The 15,008-nt window shown below is 41.8% G+C and overlaps 1 protein-coding gene across 3 annotated transcripts in view; it reads right to left on the reverse strand.

The window, feature by feature from the left end:
- Nucleotides 1-15,008, reverse strand: part of LOC119649607 (connectin) — a 639,962-nt gene that overhangs the window by 479,765 nt on the left and 145,189 nt on the right. The window lies entirely within an intron of this gene.

A 15,008-nucleotide genomic window follows, 5' to 3' on the forward strand; every position in this document is an offset into this window, starting at 1 on the left:
TTCACAAAAAATGTTCACTTCCCACCAATAATCCAATTTTTTTCATTCGTCAGCATAAATTCTTGTAACTTCATTCTTGAGAGTAAATTGGCCAGTGGAAGACTTAACACCAAATGCTAATTCTGGTGACACTATTGTATAGCCAGAGGTCCGAGGCCTGGTTGTGCAAGGAGGGATAGATAGCTTCAGCCACCGCAGCTTCTTAGAGAGTAGGTGAGGAAAGAGCAGGAAATTTGCAATCTTGCAAATTACTCATTGAGAAAGCTGGCAGTTAAGTATAAATGAAATGAGGAGAAAGAAAGATTTGAGGTCCGGTACAAATAACCGGCGAGAGTCGTCTGACTTGGTGACTGGGTCGGGCTCTCGTAATGAACAGTACAGTGTCGAAACGGCTAATTGTGGGGTGGTTCGACGTCCAGCCGCTATGATGGGCAAGAGCTTGGCTTTGCCCGCTGCAGTTGTTTTGCGTAGACGGCGAATGAAGTGGATTTAGAAATTAACCTCGTTATCATCGGCTGCTACTACGAAATAACGGCGGGGACGGGTACAATATCCCACCGCAACTTGCATAAGAAATTTGTCGTGCGCCTCTCTAAATACGCACAAGAAATTGTAGAGAAAGTCCCAAACCAGTACCACTTCATTATTTGCAGCAACACAATCCCGGCCACCATTAGCGAATGTGTTTGACTTCAGGTCATCGTGTCGATGTGGGGAAAACGACGGCATGAATAGCACCACACCGCACTGTAGACAACAGTGTAAGTACTCGCACTCTCCTTTACCGCCTGAAGTCTTTGTTGAGCTTCGAAACGGATTCCAAGGATCGTGTATAGATTCCTCGCAAATGGATCCTTCGCATAGACCAGGTATTCCCACACTCTATGCATCTCCAGCAACTCCAAAAATTCTATCTCAAATCAATGATGAAATTTCATTTTGGCTAAATTCTGTTAGACACTCGTATTGAAATTCTGGAGACACTAAAGCAGAGATTTTCTATCACATGCCGTCTATTGCGATGGTATGACGAAGGCCACTCAGGACGTGTCCAGAATGCAACGTACAGGAGAAACCAGCGGAGCTCTTTCAAACCACTCAAGATATCACAAAAGAGCGTCCAGACAGTGCAGATTTTGATAACAAAAGCAAAAAAATATTGGGGTGAACTTTGGGAGTTACTACCCGCCTAGCATGTTGAGTCGATTATCGCCGAAGGCATCTGCCTTGCCACTTTGCCGGCCATGAACTGGAGGAGCCCAGGTCTGGATCGGGTGCAGAACTTCTGGTTCAAAAAGTTCACGCGTATATACGGTCGGTTCCCATACAGTATAAACCAAGTCATTATTCGGCCGGAGGAATTTCCCCCCTCTCCTACTGCGGAGATTATCTACCTTATCTTCGAAAAGGACATGCTGTAGAACCCCACAGACACAAGACCGATTACTTGCTAACCAACCCTCTAGAAATTCACGTTTATTATTAGTGGCAGGGTCAATGCGCATCTCGAGACCAAGGCGTGACAATTGGATCAAGGCCATCAAGCGTTTTGGAGCACTTCATTCGGACTGCAACGGTACATTACAGTACACTGTAGAGGGCAACGTGATCAGCATTGCATTTGAGCCAGTGGAATTTGAACCGTGACACTACACTACAAAAACCCTGCGTTCTAACCACTGAGCCATCCGGACAGACGGCTGACGTCCGGAGTTTCGTTATTATGTCTTCACCTAGCACCTCTAAACCCAATCCGTTTTGAAGACGGTCTTAATCGATAAAAGTTATTAAGGTCAACCATGCGTGTAATGTAATGTTTGAAATATAAACCATTAACGGAAACTGCCAATTCGGGGAAGGATACCTGAGGATATGAGACAGTAAAGCGGACTCTTGAAGCCTGCCCCAGGTATGATATCAAAAGACAAGTAGGGGCGTATGTCCGTTCCCACAGCTTACACAAAAACACCAATGATTTCGGACTGCGGATTATTCAGTTACTAGTCGCGCGAAATGGTTGTTGTACCTGATTTGGGTAGAAAGCAATCCACAAATGTACATAGGCCTCTCCAGACGGGACCACCTTCGAATGATGTCGTGCGTTACACGTCCTCTTTACTACCCTTTGTAACGTGATTGTCCGAAGCCCATAGTAGAATTGGAGCACGTTTGTTTTCGACACTTCTTAACATCCTTCCATTCTTGAACGTTAATGCGTAGGTAAGTAGATATCAGTAACCACTGCAAGGAACTCATTTAGCACTGTAGTGCATCGTTTTGAATTAGAATTCAGCTGCCTCAAATTTCTGGAAGCGGCCAGTGGCATTCACGAAGGATAACGACTTCGACCAATCTGTCAGTTAATCTGTAATAGTGGGGCAGTGTGAAGGATAGTGGAGGATCTCGGCAGTGAGCAGAAAGCAAAGAGATAGTTGCGTGGTTGTCAGTCGGAACGAATAGTTGCGCTTGGGGCTTGGACTATAACCTAGCCATCGACAGGTTTCCAGTATCGCCATCTGCTTGAAATACACCGGTGAATCCTGGGCGACCATAGATTTCTTGAATGTTACAATGGCCGTTTGGTTCGCTGTGCAACATCCGAACTCATGGTTAAATGGTAATGGTCGAAGTTTGTGTTTTGTTTTGATTTCTATTTTTCCTCAGTCAATTTATAATTCGCTGCCATGATCTTTGCTTTATCGCGGAAAGGAAGCCGTTCTTAGCAAAGTCAAATGGCGGCAAAACGGCGCTGAAATTGTTTTCGAAAGAAACCAATATGGTCATTTACATTCGCTTATCTATCACAGGGTATGTGTCAGATGTCTGGAAATATGTTCGTCACAAAGAGGAAGTGGTTGGGGGTGGGTAGGTTGCACATAGAGAAAGGAGAAGTTCCCCATTGTTGCTCGGGTTATTCAGTGGGATCAAGTAAGTTAAGATGCTCGATGATGATCGGTCTAGCAATACGCAGCGTATCACAATAAGGAAGATCGCAGTCTTCTCGGAAAGTCCTAAGAGAATTGAAGATTTTTTTGATAAGGGACGACAATAGCGCGTTGGGAGGTCGTGCCTCAATAACTCAACGGGGGCTACATCTTCCGCCATAAGTGAAATTGAGTGCTTTAGGTGTCTATGTGGTGAAACTGTTTCAATTGAGGTGATGCATGTAAAATGTTAATATTATTGACCAAAAGCAACATCCGTTTATGGATTTTGGTTTGATTTTAGATGCCTTGCCCAACACTTTAGAAATTCTTTTCGTTTGAGACGAGAGACTGGATTTGCGTTTGCATTTGTGTTGGCGGGGTGAAGCCTGAGGGAGGAGCATTAGGTTAGATAACATACGCTTTTAGTTAGATACTGGATCTGGTCGTCGCTAATATTTCATGTTTTCTGCAGTTATTAGATATGAAAAAAAGATATCCTGGCGGTTCTTTAGTAATGTTCTTATTTTTGGGATTATTCGGGATTTGGGTATTTAATAAGGAGCTTGGGACTGAAACTTGGTGATATAAAATTGCCTTATCTCTAGGAAGCTTTCCGAATGAGATAATGCACCCCCATTTCGTAATCATATTCCAAAAGGGTATTGGCGTTTTTTTTTTAATTTTTGAATTTTTTTATGCCGTAAACCACCACGGGCTGATGATACTGTTCCGTGCTACTTTTTTTTTCACTGCAGTTATATGGGATCTATATATATCTCGATATATCTCGAATGTTCCTTACGTTCCTTTTGAGGTCCGTTAATTATATGTTGTTTATTTTATTCCAGTCCCGGTAGCAAGTAGTATCTAACAAAACCAACTTTACAAAATGAATGTACATTCTGGCCTTGAAAATTTTCCTCCTGATTATGACTTTGCAGTATTTTGCCAGCTCATTTTCAGTGAGGTTGACTTCTTAAGATACTCAATTCAACTGCAATGACCTCAGCATTCAGAAATTGCGATAATGATAATTTCTTGTTTATCTAAATCTCAAACTTCTCTATCTACCATCGCAACCTCAAATTGTCACTTCCTATTACTTCGTTAATTGCGAAGCCTATTATGCAGGAATAATAAATTGAGGTAAGAGCCTGGCAATATTCTTAATGTCGCCTTTATTTCGGTCATTGTTGTTCGTCGTTCTGGAACTTTTCAAGTATTTCCGTTAGACGTTATGATGCAATCTCTATCCACGGAACCCCTAAACGCTACGTTCCAAATTTCCACCCAGTAATAATAACATACGAGGACACCTTCCATTTTTCTTTTGTACGGCACAATCGCCTGGAAGTGAATGTCGCCGACGACAATGTAAAGTGCCTCACCTTAAATCTTGAATTTTAACTGGCAAGCAGCCTCTCGCCTCGACAAATTGTCAGTTACGTGACAAAAATTTCTCATTAAAAGTTCACTGTGAGCATTCGCTGAATGAGGAAAGCCATTTCTAGACGGGCTCTGGTGAATACAAAGACATTTTGCCTATTGTTCCGAATAGACGAGTTTCAACAATGTCATGGCAACAATAAACAACGAGTGGAGAACAAAAATTCTGTTATTTGCGCTTTTTTCCCGCAGTTCGTCTTTTCCAGGTCTCATTCAGAGCTTGAATGAGCGACGTTCTGGACAAGAATAGCGGGGATCCTCGAGCCATTTATGAAATGATAGCTGACGGTTGAAGCTGAGAAGAAAAATGCACGAAAATTCACAACTTGACTCGCGTTCAACTTTCCTTCTTATTTTCCAAACTTCAGAATTAAAATATTTCAGAAATAATTCACTTAAATAGCACCTTGCTAGGTGTACATTAAAAGTTATTTACGTCGCTCCTTGTTATTCGCATTTAAAATCCTGCCGCCTTGAACCTCCCCTCGCGAGTTCGGGTCCAAGACTTTGGCTCCTGAAATGTGCATGGGCTACATTTAGCTTCCGGCAGCGACTGCCATTTATTATTCGGGCCCAGGTTTTGTTTTAGGTTCACGCTCTATTCCTCGCTCTGAACCATAATAATTTATTTTTATAGTCGCAACTAGTCCTGTTACGTATCCCACAAGGATTGTTCGGGACACATCTATATTAGTCATGATAATGTGTCACGGACTAGCATTTCAGTGGTGATTTAATTACACTGGATGTGTAGATGGGAGCCGACGATGACTACATTAGTAGTCCCGACAGTTGACAACTTTTTGCAGGATACGTGCTTGAATTATCGAGCATTGAAGGAGGGCCTAGGTGCAGCGGGAATTCGACTTGTTTTCGAAAACTGTTTACAATAAACACGTGCAGTGCATACCGAAATTGATAAAGGTGCAAATCTGATAGGCAAAAAACCCTTCTTCAAATGGATTTTGAAAGTCTCCGGGGACAAATCGTCGACAGTTAGTGGAATAATGTAGAAACATAGGGGGAAGCTCAGCAGGTGCTTTAATTAGGAACTTATGACATGAATCCAGTATTCAGAAGTTCAACGTTCAAACCCTTCTTAATCAAAAACCTAGTCCACAATGACAAGTGAAAAACGCTTACCATTTTCCTCCTCCATTACGTGTAGAGCGAAAGGCTGAATGTGATTTCCAATGAATTTATAAATCATGTCAATGCGAACTATTGTGATTCCTGACTTTAAAGAACCCAAGCCCTCAATGTGTAGCAGATGAGAAACAAGTTTCCCATTTGCAACTTTCTCTAACCTTGCAACTTCTGCTCGAGTCACCTTCCGCACGAAAAACCTGAAATTCTATTCTATGACAACTCAAAATAGTTCCAGGAAGTGCTTGCAGGAGGCGGATATTTTCAAAGTGCAAAACCTCTTAGAAGTTTCCTCATGTATAATTTCCGGCAAAATATCAACCGTCCTACTTTCCAAAGTCGGAGCAGAAACTTGAAGATCTAACAGCTTAATCCCCTTATCTTTATAAACATATTCCCTTGCTCCAAATCACAGTAACAATGTTGAAGACATGGAGCGCGTGTTACAGGTTATCCAATATTAAACGCTTTACTATCCTGGGCACGTTCATTACACACATCTACACGCACACAACTCACAATAAGTACTTTCATAATTTGAAGTCCTTGCTGGGTGCCGGGAAAAATCCTTGAAAGCAACTGGGAAGAAAGACAATAGGGCACAACTGAAGTGCTGTTGGAGTGTAACCGGAAAGTAGGAATGCCACGCTTATTTTCCTGACGGATTTCATCGCAACAAAGTTACAGCACAAAGGACGAAATGGCTTGAAGAGTGAATCGCGCCGTATGATCCTCTACACTTCATAATTCAATGCCAGCACCAGCCCCGACGCTGCACTCATTTGTGTTGTTATGACATGGATGGCGTTGACGACCTCCTTGGAGTCATGCCCGACGTGAGCCTCAATGTCGACTTTTGTGGAAAAGTCGGTGAAATTCATCGGAAAAAAGTCAACTCAACTGGTTTCCGCGGCTGGAAAATAAGAGACAAAATAGGTGAAGTAGAGTGAGATGAGGAACGACAAATTGTGGAGCAGGCCAACGGCCTCAGCATTCGCTGGCAAAACAAATATTTTTTTGCCTGAATGTGTAGATATTTTCAACCGAAATCGGATTCTGAATACGAACTGTGGAATCGAAATTATTATGCCAGAAGCATTGGACCGAATTGCATATTTATTTCTGCTACTGGTTCTCTCGGCGGAGGACCAACTCGTGCTCATACGTGCATACATTCATGTGGATTTTTGGGTTGCTGAATTTGCTATTGTTTTCGAATGCCAGACACTTAGTGCATTGAAATGTGGATGAGGGTTAATTGAAGGAAATTCCTGGCGAAGGGAGTAGTCGTCAGTTGCGCAATATTATTACTTTGACTACTGACGTGACAAGATTGCGTAATTGGGTGCTAAAATTCCACGCTCGGTGTCCTGGAATAGTCTTCCAGTGCAGAACCTACACCCACGGAAAAGGAAAATGTTAGAGAGCCGCCTAGTAGTAAATTCATTCGGGTTCACTTTTGGTATTTAGTGGAAACTGTGTCACCTGTGAAATACGAACATTGTCATTAGAAGAACCCACGCTCAATAAATACACACACTGCTTCCCACATTGGGCGCCAAATGAAAAAGAATTGTAATGGCGAAAACACCGTACACTGTAGTGGATTTCAACACCCCATTATTTGCATTTATTTCTTCGAATTATATTTTCATATTATTTTTGAATTAACCCCTGTTAGGATAAATTGAATCAAAACTTGAATAAGAACCAACGCGGATTACCCCACACTGGGCGCCAGCTTAACAAATTTGATATTACTGGAAACTTGGATTCAAAACAATGATCATTGCTTACTTATGACCACTTACGTGCAGTTGTAAGCACGGTAAAGAATAGCAATCTGCTCCTCTCAGCAGTATTTCCACTTCAGGGCAATGAACTCTGAAATAAGGTAGTAAATCGCCGAAGAGGTTTTACTATTTTTTGTGAAGCCGCCCATAAATGCAACCTCCCATCTTACGATTACAATGCACTAAATGTCTCATTAAATAATGCCTCCGCCCGTTCGCCGTAGCAGCGAATGAGGCATTTTGATCCACTCTCCAGGTCTTCGCTATTTCTCTCACTACCTAAATCTTCTTTTCCAACACCGAAGCTTAAATGATTGTTTGAAACAACATAGGACTTTGCCTGTTTGCTCCATTTATCGAAAGGATACTGCGTAAAACATCCTATCAACAATCTCTCTTTCCCTTTTGTATGCGCATCCCTCGATAAACTTGCTCAACTAGCCGAAATTACATGTTGACTAGTTGTTCCTAGTTTTCTAATTGAGGTTTCGAATTTGGTCTCGAAAAAGGGACGTGCATAACTGGTTGACACGTTGTACGTACGCTACGAAGCATACACATCCTTGGTCCCATATTAATTTCCTCAGCAAATTTAGCTGTAGTCGGCCAGTATCTGTGAGTATAGTTTTCCTAATGTACTTCAGATCTAATTGCTAATCAAACTCTGTCGACACTGCAGGTATTGTCTGTGGCCTTCGACCGGATGCCACGCATGTTGGGCAGAACTTGGTGTTATTAGTATCATAGTAAGGACGACACATTAAATTAATCCCGCCTTAGCAGTCCCAAGTCAACTGAAAAAGAGAAGGACAGATAGTTCTGGTATAAAAATTGAGGTTAGCTCAGCGTCTAAGCGTATAGTTGAGGAAACTACTAGAACGTTACTCACTGAGAAAACTATCATGACACCCAGCAGCCAAGATGGTGAATTTAAGGTCCAGTGTGGTTACCCGGCGGAGTCGTCTGACCTGATGACTAGTTCACGCTCCCGTTACCATCAAGGTAGCTAACTGTGGGATATGGGATACTTCATGACAATTTAAGGCTACCATTTTAGCAGGTAAGTAGCGAATAAAACGGATAGAAGAAACGCACCTCATTACAATCCATGCTTACCATAAAATTATAATGACGAAGTAGTTGCACCATCGTACTGCCAACCCTTGCTGAAAAGACTCATTAAGTGTAACTGTCCAGCTTTATCACTTGTAATTACATCATCTAGGCTGTCATAACTACGTTCACGTACACTTTCTACCTCACTTAAATGATGAGACGGAATCTTGACACTACTGCAACTATAATTACCTATATACTGTGGTGCGGTTATCTCAGTTAGGACGCATGGTCAGAAGATTCACTTTTATACTATCGATTTAAGTGAATGCAGAAATCCACCACAGAAGATGCATTTGGAACCCCATTTATTGATTAAGGACTCTCAATCAATTCAAATCAGCACTGCCAATGTCAAAAGAAATCAAGTGTATCTACTGAAACTATGCCATCGGAGGAGAAACACCCGTAGTTAAAAATATGGACACTAGAACAAAAGTTTCCACAGATGATAGCGGCGGTATAGCGTAAGTTCCTCCAAACGTAAAGTAACGGATGTAAGAAATCGAGGGAGGGTAAGTTAGTTCTTGCAAATTACTCTATGAATCTTCAGAGTAGCTTCTAGGCAATGTTTATGTTAATGTTTATGTTATGTTAAAGAACACTGATGTGAATTCTGAGTTTACCAGCTCGGCATGTTAACAATTCTGAGTGGATTATTTTCGAAGACACCCACCATGTCGCTGTCCCGGTGGTGAATTTTACAGATGTTACTGAACGAGAGATTCGACAAGTCATAAACATTTCGAAGTGCTGGAAGGGTTCTGATAAGGAGGGGATTCCACGGAAATATCTTCAGCATGTAAATCAGTGTCAACAATAACAGTACAAATCGAATCATTAGTAGGGCAATGGGATTTCCTTCTTTACTTTATTTTCCCCCTTCTTTACTACGGAAGTTACTTACCTCATCCCGAAAAAAGACATGGTGCAGAACCCCGTCGATACTACACCGAAATATTCATCCTCTACAAATGCATAATGTCAATTTATTAGTGGAAAGATCAGCACGCAGTTCATGATCAAAAGACTCTATCCGGGGAGCAGAAGGGCCTAATTGTATGGAAGAGTTGCAGCAACTCATTATCGACTCCAGAATGACAGGGAAGGCCATCTATGGCCAGGAAACCTGCTAACTGCTCTAACAATTATTCCGAAGCTTCTGACCACCTTCCCAGCATACCTCAATGTGAATACTCCAAACATGGAAGAAATAAGTACCATTTTGTCAGTGGGCTGATTTGAAAATAACAGGGATTCTTTGAGATTTAGTTGGATATGGCTCAGAACCCGCTGCCATGGTTGCCGAATGTTGTTTTACATGTTTTGCAATTGCACCTCTACTAGGTGCTAAGTGCGAGTGGACACAATTCATATACATCTTAGCAAGGAAATCATAAGCAGCATGTACATAGTATTAACCTTCAAGGTTTGATAAAGACATACTAAAAGTACTTAAGAATTCTGGAAATAACCCATTGTCGCATCTCCTGGGGAAGAATAGGATAAGCGCGTTGAATACGTCCGTTATTCCTTCATTGGCAGAATTATCCGGAGCATTGCCGTTGACGAATACCACTTTCGAAAACATCTACTGGCGGGTGCGGACTGCTATGTCCAAACTCCGGATATGTCAACTAAATTCCCCAGGGAAACGAATGAACTTGTCTCGTTACATCGGAGGCTGATTTGTAGTTGATTTTTCACCTGAGTTGCACTGGAATCAATGGGTTTTAACTTTCTCCTATATTCCGAACAATAAGAATATCGTTCTGTCAGTTGATAACAGGGGTAACTCCACGTGCGTTATTGGTATTATAATCCTCCATAATAGCGGCATTGGAATTAAAGAAGTCAGTCACATCTCAGGAGAGTGACTGTAGTTTCCGTAATAGAAATAACGAAAATATCGGAATATTGGAACAACTTGTTCCCGAAATATCGATATTTGCTGAATGAAAAATTACTACTAGCGGTGTAGACGGTGTTGAGTCATATGTCTTTGGGTTGCCCGGGTTGAGTCATATGGGTTGCCCGGTGAAGAAAGTTAATGGCAAACGAAATGAATTTCGGCCAATCGCAACTATGTATCATAATTTCTACCGCATTATATTAATCACTATATTCAAATATTAAGCTCCAGGCCCACTGGCTTTATTATCTGTTTTTACGACACAAGAGTTTGTAGAAGTTCACATTCCAAATAGAACAGATAAATTTCTATCTATCTTCGACTACGGATTAAAAAAAATGCAGTCTTAAGGAATGATAATAGAATATTGCTCTCTGGTCCCCTATCGAACAACGCTTAACTTCGATAATCGGATAAGAACCGGCTTTTGCTTGAAGCTTTTCTACGAATTCGGATAAAGAGTATTTCTCTCGGTAGCTCTCATCGACGTGCATATATTAATGTTATGTCATATTTGTACGTATGTTATTGGTAGCTTTCAGACTACAAAATAAAGAAATTTGGATTTTGAAGTGATTGTCGGTGTTTACGGTGCGGACAGCCAAAAGGATATTACACCTGGCTACGGCCAGCAGGTCGGTGACACTATTGCTTAACTCTTCTAAAATACGGGAGAGAAAGGCTCGGCAGAAGGAAATTTTTGCCGGCAGCCCGGACACCGTGAACCTGAGAGGGCTCCTGATAGACGACAACGGAAGGCACTGCGAAAGAAGGCATGAGGAAGGAATGAGGGCATGGACGTTGTTACACCACCAAGTATGGCGATATCCATGAAAAATCAGACGCAAGAAAGCGGAACTTTTGGCGGATGGTGAGGACAAGCTAATAACCCCGGTAAGATCCACACTAAATGCACTTACAGCTACAAACATAAGAGTTAGTCAAATTAACTAGCAGGATGTCAAACCTTCTTTCCATCTACTGGTGGCAAAGCTGGCAAAGTCGCAGGACTGTCCTTATATATTTCTGGTTCAAAAGCCATGGGTGGGACTAGGATGTTTCTTGATGAAAGATCCTTGAGACCGAGGACCTGCGTTCTGATATAAAAATGTTAGAGGCAACCATACTGAGACAACTCTGTTCCCAAGACCTTGTTGTGGTCGACATGCAATACCACGTTAATAGTAACGTAAACGTCATAGTTGCCTTTACTTACTTACCCTATGATTCTTTGTGCCCTCCGAAAGAACTAAGGAATGTGGTAGTGTATGCAGAACTATGGCTCAACATATTTGTTGGGGCAGTAACAAATGCAATCCTAAAGGAGAGAAACTGTTTGATTTCATCACTTCAGCTGGTCTGATGACCGCGAACGTAGGGTACGCCCTTATGTCCTCGGGGCCAAGAAGAAGTGAAGTAATTTGCCTAACAATCTTCACTTCAAAATTGTTAGAGTAGAAACTGGCGAGTGCTAGATGAAGTTTTACTCTCAGATCATCGTTACTTAGAATTTAGTCTGACTGTTGCAGGCGAACAGTCTGTAATACAAAGAAAGTTCGATGAACTTCTTGATGAGAAAATTGAACACCTTAGGCGACTAAGGACTCCTTTAGTAATAGAAGATCAACTAAAAACTCTGAATCGCACACTTTTAGAGTGCTTTGAAGCTGCTTGTTCTATTTCCCGAGGCCAAGCTGGTAAAGTGGTGAAACCGAGAACTGCAGAGACTCGGGAAATCAACCAGACGACTTCTAAGTCGAGATGAAGACTGGCTAAGCTTCCTGAACTCACAGCGTGAATACAAGAGACTCGTAAAACTTTGAAAATGAGACTCTTTTAGATCATACTGCGAGGAAATGGAATGTGGAACGGAGACTTCCAGGCTGTGCGGTGTCCTTAATAAGGATGAGTCGTCCAAATTTGACCCTCTTAGAAAACCGGATGGTACTTGCACGGACACCAGAGTTGAGTCTATACAAACTCTCTTGAAGGTACACCACCCGGGAGAACAGATCTCAGAAGTGGGAAGATGAGAATTGGTGGTTATACTTATACTTACCAACGTGGAAGTTCATTCTTTGGTTTCAAAGATAGTGGATGCAACTCTGAAAAGTGAGTACGCGATGGGACATTGAAGGGGCTTTTGAGAGTGCGCCCTTCCGAAAGCTCTGTGATGCCGCCAGAGAGCATGGTGTTGACGAAACTTTCATGAAATGGATCTATGCTAACGCAGAGATTGCTGTGTGCGGAAGTCGATGTTGATCGCTACCTGACAACGGAAACGACAAAAGGCTGATCTCAAGGTGGTAAGCTATCGCCACTTTTGTGGAATATGCTGATAAACTCACTACTATACGAAGTGCAAAATCTGCCAAGACACGTTTAACCTCATGCGGATGACGTGGCTGCGCTGGCTGTTGGTCGAGATCTCAGAATGAAACCACAATGTTATTATTTACAAAAAGGAGGAAACTGAATAATCTTTGCCTTCCAGGGTATGACCCTTCAACTCTCCAAAGAAGTGAAATATCTGGGAGTTATTTTGGGCAGGAAGTTTTTTTGGAACAAGTATGTAGAGATAAAGATGAAACGAGCTCTCACGGCTTATAGGCTGCGTAGGCGAACCTTTGATCAAACATGGGAACTTAGGCCGCAGGTAGTAATGTGGATATATGTTGCTATCATTAGGCCGAGGTTCGCTTATGGATCCGCAGTGTTTTCACTGTAAACTCGCCACACTGCAAAGAATTATGTGTCTGGGTATCACTGGTGCCATGAGTACGACATCCGGCGCAGCTTTAAATGCATTACTCAATTTGCAGACCTTAGATTTGTTTATTGAGCGCACTGCAATGAGAGCAGTTCATAGGCTAATTCGGTTATATTTGTGGGGAAACAATGGACATGAGGGGCACAGAGCATTGGAAGTCATTGGGAGAACTGAGTCTAATTTTCGCTATTCCTTCCGATTGTTAGATCCCCATACATATGTTTGGTAAAAGATATGATGTTATCTTGAAGAGGAAACTGCGACGAACCAGAAGAATGCGTGTCAGGATATATTGACGTCTTCTATATCGATGGCTCAAAAACAGAAAATGGTTGGAGTAAGAATCTACCTCTCGAATAAATATGAGAAGTGGGCTCTTCTTTTGGGACAATACACAACGCTCTTTCAGCCTGATGTGTATGCGATCCTAAGGACGGCAACTTGGATGATTGATGGGCGGTTGAAGAGCAGACGTATCGCAATCTGCAGCGATAGTCCAGCTGCATTGAGGGTACTTTGGTCACTTCAAAAATCGTTCAGGAAGGAAGATACCGATTGAACTCTATTTCTAGATTCAATCCGGTGGAATTACTCCGGATACCTGGTCATTGTGATGTAGAGGGAAATGAAATCTGGGATACCTTAGCAAAAGAGGCTTGAACTTCACCCATGCCCGGACTGGAACCAGCAATTGGAGTGTCAGTTTCATTGGCTGATGCTGCTATCAAAACCTGGGAACAACATAATGACAGGTGGCGAAGCTTTAATGCTGCCAAAACACACCAAACTTTTCCTATCAGAACCAAGCAAACATACTGCAGAAGTATTGTGCGCATTCAAACTGGCCATAATTTACAAGCTGGGCATATGTTCAGAATAGGAATTATCCATGATACAAAGTATATGTGGATATTTTTAATAAGAACACACCTCCTCCCTGAAGTTCCTTTTTCCTATCTCTCCTCTTTACTCAACCGAGTTTAGGGCTGTGTTTGTCGAAAATCGCTGCGTTGCTTCATCTAATAATGGTGTGCAACCAGCGATAGCTTCAAATTACAGTTTATAAAGATTGAGAGCTGTGATAATCAAGGTCACAAAATGACCGGTTCTCATTGCGACCACCGAATAAACCGCCGATAAACGAATTTCGATAGAGCCATTATTTATCCTGAATACTCCGTAACTAGAAAGATCCAAAATCACTATAGTATCCTGCCCATTAATTGATAATGCATTAGTCACACTTGCAACAGTGTGATCGTTGTTGACTATGCCATTGTCAGTCGACTACGGATTAGTTTGACTCAGCATTAACAAAATTTTGTAAGCAACATTCTAAGCAGTGGAGTGAAGACTGTAAACAGTGTACTCGCGTACGGCTGGGAAAATGCATTCCTTCTTTAGGAACAAAGATTGAACGTGTTTTGGTAGATTAAAAACAAGTCGGGAAACCGGAAGCTGGACGCTTTAGGTACGAAAGGTTTTGTGTATTTGTTAGTACGTAGCACGTAATATATCCATATATTATGTGAAAGTAACCACTTTCGGGTGATATTGACATTCATAGTCTTCAATTTTCAAAGAAGCAACAAATTTGAGGTATTATAACTTTGTTAATAATAGTGCGATTTCCGCCAAACTTGGTAAGATCATGCTCTATATTATAGCCTATATCACTGCAAAATTGTATGGTACTAGAATGAACCTAAGGAGGGTTTCTAACCAATTACAAAAAAATTGTAGTAATATACTATTATTAACTTTATTTAAACAGGCACCATATAGTGGCAGCCTCCTGATTTTTTCCAGATTTTTCGGTTTGGTAGTTTCTGAGAATGACCCCCTTAAAGAAGTGATCACTTTCAACCCCCCGTGCTCCCCACCCTTCCAACGAATGT

The sequence above is a fragment of the Hermetia illucens genome, chromosome 2, assembly GCF_905115235.1.
Source record: "Hermetia illucens chromosome 2, iHerIll2.2.curated.20191125, whole genome shotgun sequence".
NCBI classification, from domain to species: domain Eukaryota; kingdom Metazoa; phylum Arthropoda; class Insecta; order Diptera; family Stratiomyidae; genus Hermetia; species Hermetia illucens.